The sequence below is a fragment of the Ictidomys tridecemlineatus genome, chromosome Y, assembly GCF_052094955.1.
Source record: "Ictidomys tridecemlineatus isolate mIctTri1 chromosome Y, mIctTri1.hap1, whole genome shotgun sequence".
NCBI lineage: Eukaryota > Metazoa > Chordata > Mammalia > Rodentia > Sciuridae > Ictidomys > Ictidomys tridecemlineatus.
In genome coordinates, this window is record NC_135494.1 from 22,549,347 (window position 1) to 22,560,006 (window position 10,660).

General features: G+C 36.7%; 1 pseudogene; it reads right to left on the bottom strand.

Annotated features, from left to right (window-relative positions):
- The window catches only part of LOC144371892 (cyclin-dependent kinases regulatory subunit 1 pseudogene), a 34,659-nt pseudogene extending 24,560 nt beyond the window's left edge, over positions 1-10,099 (bottom strand).
- Positions 10,100-10,660: the final 561 nt, after the last annotated feature.

The following is a 10,660-nucleotide window of genomic DNA, read 5'->3' on the forward strand; positions in this document are numbered from 1 at the left end:
TAAGGGTGTATGTTTATTATCTCAAACCCATTTTAACTAATTTCATTCTCAGGGTCAAAAACTTTCTGAAAATAACTGCTCTGGGATGTTCATTATTAATAATGTTCCTCTCTCGTTAATGGTTTATGGTGAGCTTCTCAGAATATTATGAGACTGTAAAAATTCTATCCCAATAAATGTGTCTATAGCAATAAATTGAATATAAGTTATAGTCTATGAGTTTCACATTGATTTATGCCCGTCGTAACAAGTAGCCGCTCATGGTCTGTTCAAGCTAGCAGATGCAGCATATGGTTGACTATTTGTGGGTGCATAAGATTCAGAAATGATCCCGATTTGGAGGAAACAAATGTAAAATTAGATCTGAAAATCACTTATAGAAACATTTATTATTCCATTTCTAAACTCAGTCTGAGCAAGAAACCTCTCAATGAATGTATTTCTCCGGGAATACTTGGACTTGCATAGGAAACGAGAGCCAGTTTCACCGGCTCTGGAAGTGATTAGAGGTTAAAGTTCAGAGCATGCAACTGAGGTTTGGAGTAGACATACACTTGGTGCATTTATCCACCTAATAAAACCCTGATCTTATTTTCTCATTGCAATTCTGCTATACTTACTACTGAAATAGGCTTTTATATTAAAAAATGAGAAAAATCACCTTAAATTTTAATTATGAAAACTGCAGTATCCCATTCTTACACAATCTAAATCTCCTGCATGTAATAACTCACTTCCAAATATCAGCATGAAACCCAAAAAGCTCAGTTAATGATCATCCTACCTCCACATGTGCCAATATTGAAGACAAAGCAAGATGATGGATTATTAAACACCCAGGTTTTGAGTGGCATACACCCAGCCTTAGTGAGTTGCTTTGACACCATGTGTAGTCCCAGCTCTCAAATAGGAATGTGCATTAAAAATAACAGAAGCATTTTGAGCTCTAGCATTTGACCTCTTGGCATTTCCAAGTAATGACTTGAAATTTCTAGTCCTGTGAAAAAGTGGAAATACTTGTCCTTTTAGCGATTTTGGGCATGAGTTTGCATTATGTGAACATCTTAGTAGGGATAGGTATTGTGGGATCAATGATATAAAATATTTTAAATAGCTTCACATGGAGTATCTTTTTTCAGTACAGGTGTGTGATGCTAAAGCAGATAGCTTGAAAAGCACTTCACCCACAGGTGAGAAATGAGGAATTTTAAGGCCTATTGAACACAACATAATTTCACAGTGGATCAGCACAAATTTATACAGTGCAGGTGTTTCTATAATTAGAGTCCACTGGAAAAATGCACAGCATTCTACACTCAACAATGGGTAGATACAGTTCAATCTGTGCACTTTGCTGATCTTATAATAATATGCAACTTATTGAAATGTAAAATCATACATGTAAACTCCAAACTTAATTATCTTGAAAAATGTATCTTACCTTCTCTTCTTGCATTACAAACTTTCAGATTCCTACCATATTTAAAGATGTACACTGTCTTTAAAATCATATATACATGTTTTATTGCAATTTAATGACAAATAATTTCAGATGTAAAAAAAATGAAACATTATTTAAATAACACACTAAGCTTTTAAACACTAAGTTGTGAGATAATTATAAACTTTATTATCAAATTTGTTTTTTTGTTTTGTAAACTAGAATAAAAGAGTAATCTTTCTTCCTGGGTAGGGCCAGTCTATGCCTTTCTAAAATTCCCTCAGTAACTTTCTGAGTAAGTAAAGTTATTGAATTATTATATTTCTTCAAAACTGTACCTGCATATCAAAAGAAGATGGAATAGTCCTTTTGCTTTAGTAAGTAATTATTTGGGTTTTAAACAATGACAATGTTGATACTTCTTTGATAAAAGCAAATTATTTTTCTTTTTTAAAGATTTTTTTAGTTGTCAATGTACCTTTATTTTATTTATTTTATGCAGTGCTGAGAATCAAACCCAGTGCCTCACAATGCTAGGCAAGCATTCTACCACTGAGCCACAACCCCAGCCCCAAGAAAGGCAAATTCTTTAGAAATAAAAGATGAAATATCTCATTGTTAAATTTTTTAAAATCAAGATATGTGATAAAGGCTCCATATCTCACAAAATTATTGTATATCATATAATACAGCTCCAAATTTAGAAAACAAAATGTTTTGCGTGAAATAGCTCACCTGAATTCTTCCAATAGATTTCTTCAATATATACGACATTCACAGTTAAAACAAACAAAAAAAGGGTTTAACGTTCTGTGTTTAGTATTTACTTCACAATAAATAATGGGCTAGTTTGATGTTTTTGTTTGTATGTCCCACCTGTCTCTTTCATCAGCCCCAGGTCCTTAAAAGATTTGCCCTTGGACCTTTATTAACCCATAGACTCTCCACATCTTTGCTCATCTTTATGCTGTGGAAGAAACCGTTAAACCTTCTCCCATTTGTCAGTAGGGTGTGATTCATGATGCAAACTAGAAATTTGCGACAACATATACATTAAGCCTCATAAATTCTACAAAGAATTGTTCTAATTTTATAAAATATATTATGTATATTTTTTAGAATAGAAACATGGAAAATTGGATCCTTTCTAATAATAAAACACAGAACTCTTTACTTGGGTAGGAACTTGGGGGTTCAAGTGCCATAGGTCTGCCCCATCATGCCTTCCTTACCTCCGTAAGTGCTAGGCTGCCTCTTCAAAGGTCATGATGTGATTTGGAAATTGTTTTTCCACCAAGAGTTTATGTTCTAGGTGTTGGGGAGTGATGCAGAATCGTAAGGCTGAGTGGGAGAGCCTTCAGTCAGTTGAAGGTGTATCCTCAGAAGGGATGGTGGCACTCAGCCCTCTGCTGGCTTTCTGTGATGCTATGTGATCTTGTGCTCTCACAACACTCCTGCCATGATGCTGTCGGCCATTAGGTCCTCACCAGTGGCTACACCAATGTGGCTGCCTAATCATGGGCTTTCAATCCTCCAAAATGGGACAAACCCCTTTTATTAATAAGTATCCTGCCTTGGACATTTTGTTACAGTAATTAAAAAGGGAATAATGCAGGTGAGAATATAGGGACAGATACAGCCTCTACTCCAAGTCTTCTTCTGCCACCTTTGGCTAATAGATCTGAAGGATAACTGCAAACAAGGGATGCAATCTTTCCAAGAAAACCTAACGTATCCCTTCTCTCTTCCCCAACTATACTTATTCATGAGATTAAATAATTTTTATGAGTTATTTTCTCTTTACACTTGTTCTCTTTATGCTTGCTTTTTCTTCCTCTCTTTCTCTCCCCTCAAGTTAGTACAGCAAGAAAATATCCACATTATCACTGAATTTAGTGTCTAAAAGCATTTTCTGTAAATATATACATTCTCTAAATATATGTATTATATATATATATATATATATATTATATAATGAAATAATGAAACATATGTCCATGACAAAAACATGATTCTAAACAATAAAGAGTGGCATTCAAAGCAGTGAACAGTGCCATTTTTCTGCCCTTTAACCACAAAAGACATTGATAAAGCCACTATTAAACTGAATTTAATTAAAGTGCCAAAGCCTATTCTGGAACTGGTGTAACTTTTCAATCCATGAATGGATTTCCAATATCATCAAAGAGGGGTTGAGGACTTCACACACATGGGCCGTCTTGCAGAAGCTTCAGAAAGGAAGGGGTTAACCAATAAAAAGCTGAAGGTCCCTGGACCCCTGCACCCCGACTTCAAACTTACACAAACAGTTGAGGTGCTCAGAAAGGAATGTGTGGACACCATCTCTCTGTCAGCTACTTGAAGGAACAAAGGCAACATGGGTTTCCATAGTGATACTTCTAAGTAATTTATTGAATAACTTAACATTGTCTTTTTTCCCAGTTTCCTTGCAAGGACTTTGAAACATCTTTTCTTGTTAACTTTCAAATTAACTTTTGCCAAACTAGAAACATCTCTATCAAAGTGGAAACCGGGCATTGGTGCATGCAGATTTGGTTTATAAATGATGTTAGAAATATATGAACAATTGGAATTGAAAAATCCCCATTTTATAATTTTCTCATATCTCTTCTGAAATAAGAAGTGATCCCGTGATGGTTCTATGCTTAGCAAGGATATTTTATGAAAGGTTAATTAAAATTTATTCTGCAGTTAGAAAATTTTAAGAAAGCATAACAGATTTGGTTAGTATTGGGAAAAAATTATGAAAATTTTTTAACATTCAGAGAAACCAAACTTGGAATCTCAAATAAACAGATTTCTATATTATCAAAATAACCTTAGTCATTCTGATAACTAGAAGTCATCTTATATTTAGATACAAAAGACTGTTTAGAAGAGTTGTCTCTTAACTTATGATTAACACATGCAACAAAAAGTTGAAAGTTGTATGAAGCAGCCTTCTTCCTTCCCTCTAACAAATGCTTTTAAAGTGTATTTTTTCCTATTTTGCATTATGAAATTTTAATTTTTCTGTGCGATCCAACTGAATCTTAGATTATGCAGGATCTTCATAAAATAAATTTATTTAACATTTCCTTTTGTTATTCTTATGCAATCATGAAACTACTGCAGATGCAAAAGGCCAAAAAACTTGCAGAGAAGACTATGCCTACAGGTTGCATTCTCATATGCAATATACTTATATCTATATGGCTGTACATATACCTATCGAAATCTGAGATCAGTTACTTCCATGGCTAATAGGAAAATCATATTTCTGAAGATATTTGTTTGGTAATACAAGTGACCTGCCCATGCCAAATCTCAGGGTGGACCTAGATTCATGGATATTTTTTGTGTGCACCTGTGTTTAAAACTGATGTTGATGTAGGAAATTGGCATCCACTTGCAGAGAAAATGAAATTCTCCTCGGTCCAATTCCAAGCATGTAAGAAATGTAGCATGTTTCCATTTACCTTACTTGAAATATTGCCCATTTTTATTACTTACATAAGTCAGAACTGTGGTTTGAAATGAACCCTCAGACTGTCTCAGTTTAAAATCAAGGTGTGTCTTGGAAAGAACTAGTCTTTGGCAAGAAGATTTCTGCCCTGATAGACCCTCACAGCCAGGTGTCATCATAAGGTATTATTGTTGTTGCTGCTATCATTTCCTAAGGGACCTCACTGTGAACAAATAATTTAAACCATACTAAACCCACCTGGAAAAAAGATAAAATAGCATGTTAGCCTCAGTTGACTAATCAATCAAATTAGCTGAAATAGAGAAACCCACGCATATGAGCAGACACACCTTTTAAATTTTGTATATCAGATAACTCTTGAGCATCCACTAAGGCTAAGCAATTGTCTGTGCTCTGGGAAATCTGCATGTGAAGAGGGTCAATCTATTCCAAGTTTAAATGGAAGGTATTCAAGTGAATCAAAGTTCATCAATACAGGAAGCATAAAAATAGAGTTTAGTGTGCTTTTTTAACAAACTGTGAAGGCCTTAGTTTCTTTTCATTCTAAATCCTAAAGAAATTATGAATCCTTCTCTTATGTGATCAGATTTGACTATTAGACTTTTTTCTTTTGAATACTAAGACTTCCCTAACAGTAAGATTGCACTCCTCTGATGTGACCAACTCACGCTGGCCACAAGGATGTTTTGGTAAGTTTTTTAGTTTGCTCTCCATTCTGAAGCATGAAGGTTACTTTAATGTGTATATGGAACAGTTTTTGCATAATTTTGTGATTGATATTGCTAACAATTATGAAGGTAATAAAATTTAATTATTTCTATTTTGAAGGGGAAACTTTTTACTGTAATCTACCTTTAAAGTATATCTTTTTCTCTATAATATATCAATGGTAATCTAAGAACAATTGGGTCTTCAACCTTGCACACTAATTGATTTACACATACATTCTTGCTTTTTTAAAAACAGGCATCTCATACTCTGAATACATGATAGACAATCTAGTAACAATTTAGCTCTTAAAACAGACTTCTCATAAAGAATGAGGTTAGATATTTCATTTACAAATGAACTTTGGATACCATTTATTTCCTCAGTAAGATGATAAAATCCTCTTAAATCTAAATCCTTTTGTATTGGGGAACATATCCTACAGATTTAAATAGCATGTGTCACTGCTATTTTTGTTCTATTGGTAATATTTAGACAGATTTGGTTCATTTAAATCTAAACAGGAAGAATATTAAGATAATTTAGTGGACAAAATACTTGTACAGCACAATCTCTTTTCCAAATAGTAGTTTATATGCACCTGTGTGTACCTGTGTGTATGGAGGGAGAAGGGACTGGAGAGTTTATGAGAGGGGGTGGGGGGGAAGATGTTGAGATAGCAAGAGACGGGGTGAATATTTTGCAGAAAATTAAGCAAGACAAAAAGAAATATGTAGTTACATTTCTTAGCAAGGGAAGTAACTTATTTTTAGAATGCAAGGTTCACAGAAGCTGAGTCTGGGGGCATTATTATTTATGTTCTCTGAGCCCTGGCTTTTTCTCTAAGTATACAGGCTAAAAGATGGGTCTTTGATAATATTTAAAATTGATTCTATTTCATTGTTGCACACAAGATCCTGCAAATTCCTTAATTCACTGTACAATCTAATTACAGCTTGATTTCTCAGTGGGGAAATATATTACCCTATCTTCTCAAGTTACTTTTTGATTATTATCTTCTGTGGCTACCTGCAGCACTGGATTAAAGCCAAGCCATTTCTTTCTTTCTTTTCAGTCCTCTCTGCATTGGACCCTGAGTACTGCAGCCGATTTGATCATATAGCATTTTATATTGATTATGGAGACTGGCAAAGAGAATGTAACACTTGGGCCTGGATGCTGTAGATAACATTTCCCAGCATGTATTCCCAATAATGTGGGTTGAGTTGTTGTTAGTTATTAAAGTTTCAAGGAAGGTTTCATATTTAAAACTCATTGGGTGTAGAACCATATGATAATTAGAGAAAAGAAAAAAACAGCAAGATTCTGCATCTGATCTTTTCCTGAAATATTTTTCACAGATAATTATCATCATCAAAAAAATATATATTTAAGCTCTATAGGTTCTGTGTTGAGTGCTGTTTAGAATTTGTGTGTGTGTGTGACAAATCCTCTGTGTTTTCCTAAGAATACTGGTAAATGTTGATGTGGGTGATGGCAAAGAAAATACTACGGGGGTCACTGTCTCAGAGAGGAGACTGAGTCATTCTATGCTTAGATGTTGCTTGTGTTTCTGCTGTCCCCCAACACACACACTTTTTTTTTTAATTATCTCAGGGCAATTCCTTTCCACTACTGTCTCTGTTTTCTGGTCTGTCTCTCCTCTTTTTGCACCTCCCCTCTATAAACCCAGTCACGCACTTCCAGGGCCTCTGTACCCATCAAGTCTTTGCAGAAATGGGCTTTCCTAGCACAAGGTGCTAGTTGTTCCTGCTGGCTGCTCCCACTTCCTGCATCCTTTGCATCTGTCTTTGGATCCTCTCATGCTCTGCTCACTTGGGAAGGCCAAGGTTTCGGCCAAGGGCAAGACTCACATAATCACAGCAGTGAAGCCATGATCTAAGCCCCCAGTAAGAAGCCCTGAGATGGGTGTGGAGGACCTCTGTGGCCCCTGCCACCTGCAGACTGCCACCTGCTCCCTCTCTGGTGACTCCTCAATCCTGTGCCAGAATCAGCTGGGGTCATGGGCCACAGCGACTTTCTGGTTTCCAAGGTTTCCAATTACTCAAGGGTATCTTTATCATAAAGCTACTGTTTTCCTTTTTATTAAATTTGCTACCTTTATTTTTGGAGTTAATGGCTGGTGATCAATGTGGCTGTGCTTTTGAGGAGGGCATTTTTTTTTCCTCTCAGTTAAAGATAGAAAACTAAATGTAGGTCAATTTTATAGACTCTGGGTCACATAGATTTTAGATACGAATTTTAAAAATTAATCCTAATTGTGTAAAGCTGCTTTGCACAGATTTGAGCAATGAAATTTAGTTCTGAATACAGACTTTAACTTCACGAGATTCATCACATTTTTCCAGAATGAGAATTCTTGTTCTGACAGACTGAAACCTTTCATAGATGCTTTGAGGAAATTTTTAATTCATATTTTAATAAAAAAAAGGCTTTGGTTAAAAAAAATTAAGAATTTCTGTATTAATCTCTTTGAAATGCATATAGAGACCAGAGTTCAAGTTTATTCTTACCATTCTTTTGGCCAAAACTTTAAGAAGTAGAGTATGTACTTTTTAAGTTCTGAAATTTTATTGAATTTTTGACCAGAAATGTGAAAAACAGTCAATAGCTACACAATTAAAAGAAGCTACCAGGGGGAAAAAAATAGAAAAAAAAAACCCTAAAGAGGTCCAAAGTTGATTCAATATCCCAATCCATGTAAGATCACAGGGGACTTGAATATCAAATGAGTCAACTAGCTATTCTAACAAAAAGGGGGATGTTTGGGAAATGTTCGTCTTCTGTTTATTAAAGTTCCCAACCATGTTGTATATCGCATGGGAAGCCCTGCTAAGTGTGACTTGGGTCTGAAGAACTGTTAAGGCAATAACTCTTTAGCTTTCTCTCTGAACGATATCTAAGGCTGCTTCTTATCTTATTCCACATACAAGTGGAAGCTTTTTGCTTTCTTCCAACAAAAGTATTTTCAATATTACAAACGTAGGTATGGAAAAACATCCTCTTCCTTCATAAGGACCTTCACGGACAACATTTCATTGTATGCATTAAATCTGTGTTAAAACACAGTCACCCAATGTTAACTCAAAACTGCAGTGAGGCGACTTCAAGATTCGCCAGCCTATTTTCTTTTAATCAAAGACACCCGGATTTTTGAATTTCTGACTCCGAATGATTCCAAGTATTTTTTTTTGTCTTTCACTTATTTTGATAAAGGACCTTCCTTTTCTATAGCTAGTACCATCAAAATGCATTGGTCTCCTCCACGCCCCGAACCAAAGAAATAAACAATATTCATGTAGGGGGAATATAGCTTAAGCCATTCACAGAGTATACAAACATTTATGGTACAAAACCTGCAACATGAGTTTTTTGTTAAATTTTAACAGTGTTTTCTCAAATCTTCAAAGCTCGCCTTGATGGTTTGCTAAAGTAATTGAGCCACTCTTGGGTTGTTTTATATAGGACATCTTATCTTTCTTTCATTACCCAGGCTGTGGCTTCTTTTCTATTCCCATGAAATCCATGTGCACACTTTAGAAGCCCTCCTGAACAAGCTCGCTTCTAAGTTTCACAGAGCCCTTAGCACAATTTGAATACGAAAGAGATACTGAATAAAAAGCTTTAATCTCTTGTCTGTTATACTGCTTTCTTGCAGCTCTTCATCTCCTCCTCTTCCAAGGGCTTTTCTGTGTGAGTAAACTGCACACTTTTCTTTTTTAAGTGAAGTGTAATGTTCAAGAAGATGCATTCGGGAGCCTGAGACCCGGGAAGCAAGCTCCTGTAAATCTCCTCTGTCAAAACGGAGCTACATTGGTGCTGCCTCGCCTTCTGTTGAAGGCTTTTGCAGGTAAAAGATTAGTAAAAGAGCTCTCCCTGAACAAAAATCATTCAATCAGCAGAATGTACAGAGAGTATCAAATGTGCCCCCCACCTCAAATACTGTGGGGCTCTCTCCTCTGATACCTCTTCCCCTCCGTGAGCTGGAACTGGTTGAAAGGGTTTTTCTGTTCTCTGGTCTCTTGTCAATTTGAATGCCAGGAAATGAGCCCCCTTTGTAAGATGAATTAATAGCAGGAGAGGATCGGCCGAGCCCAATCCCCACGCCACGGAGCTGTAATTGCTACTTTGTGGAAAGGAAAGAAAAAAAAAAGTTTGTGTTGCCGTTTAAGAAGAGGGTATAAGGAGAGTTCTTTGAACTGGAGGTCTCAGTGCACTGGATTAAGGCCAGAAGCAAGGAGGCCTTTGAATTTTGCTAAGAGGTTTTGGAAGGGAAAAAAGTTGGGTGGCAAATGGGGGTTGGCAACATCAAAAGCGCTCTCACCGCTCCTCACCTGCTTGGCTTGGAAGGGTCTGCAGGCTGCAGGACAGCAGTGCAGGTCCAGCAGCCAGCTGGGATGGCGATGGGTGGCTGCTTCCTTGGGCTGCTGACATACAGCCATACACCCCTGCACCGCTGCTGCCAGGAGCCGGCCTCCCGGTTTAGAGGTGCTGGTTCTCAGAATCTGCTCTCAGCAGCACAGGCAGGGTGAACACACACGGGGCAGAAATGCCTCCGGTGGATTTCTCTCCTTGTCGCCACTCTTCCTTCATGCATCTTCAAAGATGTTTTTAAAAGTTTTCTCTGCTTGTCACTTAACAATCCTGTATGGATAAGAGGGAAAAAGGGGTGAGATTCTTACAGAAAATACATCCGTCCCCTGCCTGGAAATAAGAAATTAGCAGATGCCATTCCTTCTCAACAGGGGCAATAGCGCCCCCAAGGGGGTGAAACTGATTCTTGGGGGTAGAGGACGGATGTGAAAAATCCTAGATCTTAGGACCATTTATGGCTCTCTAAAGTACAGCGAGGGTACACTGTCATAGAAAAGAAAATTAGAAAAAAAAAATAACACCTTACTGACAAAAGTTCCTTAGGGGTTGTTGTAACAAAAATACAGTAAATAAACTCAGGATCACTGGTGAATGCAGATTTTTAAAGCATAGCAAAAATTTCTTGCTAT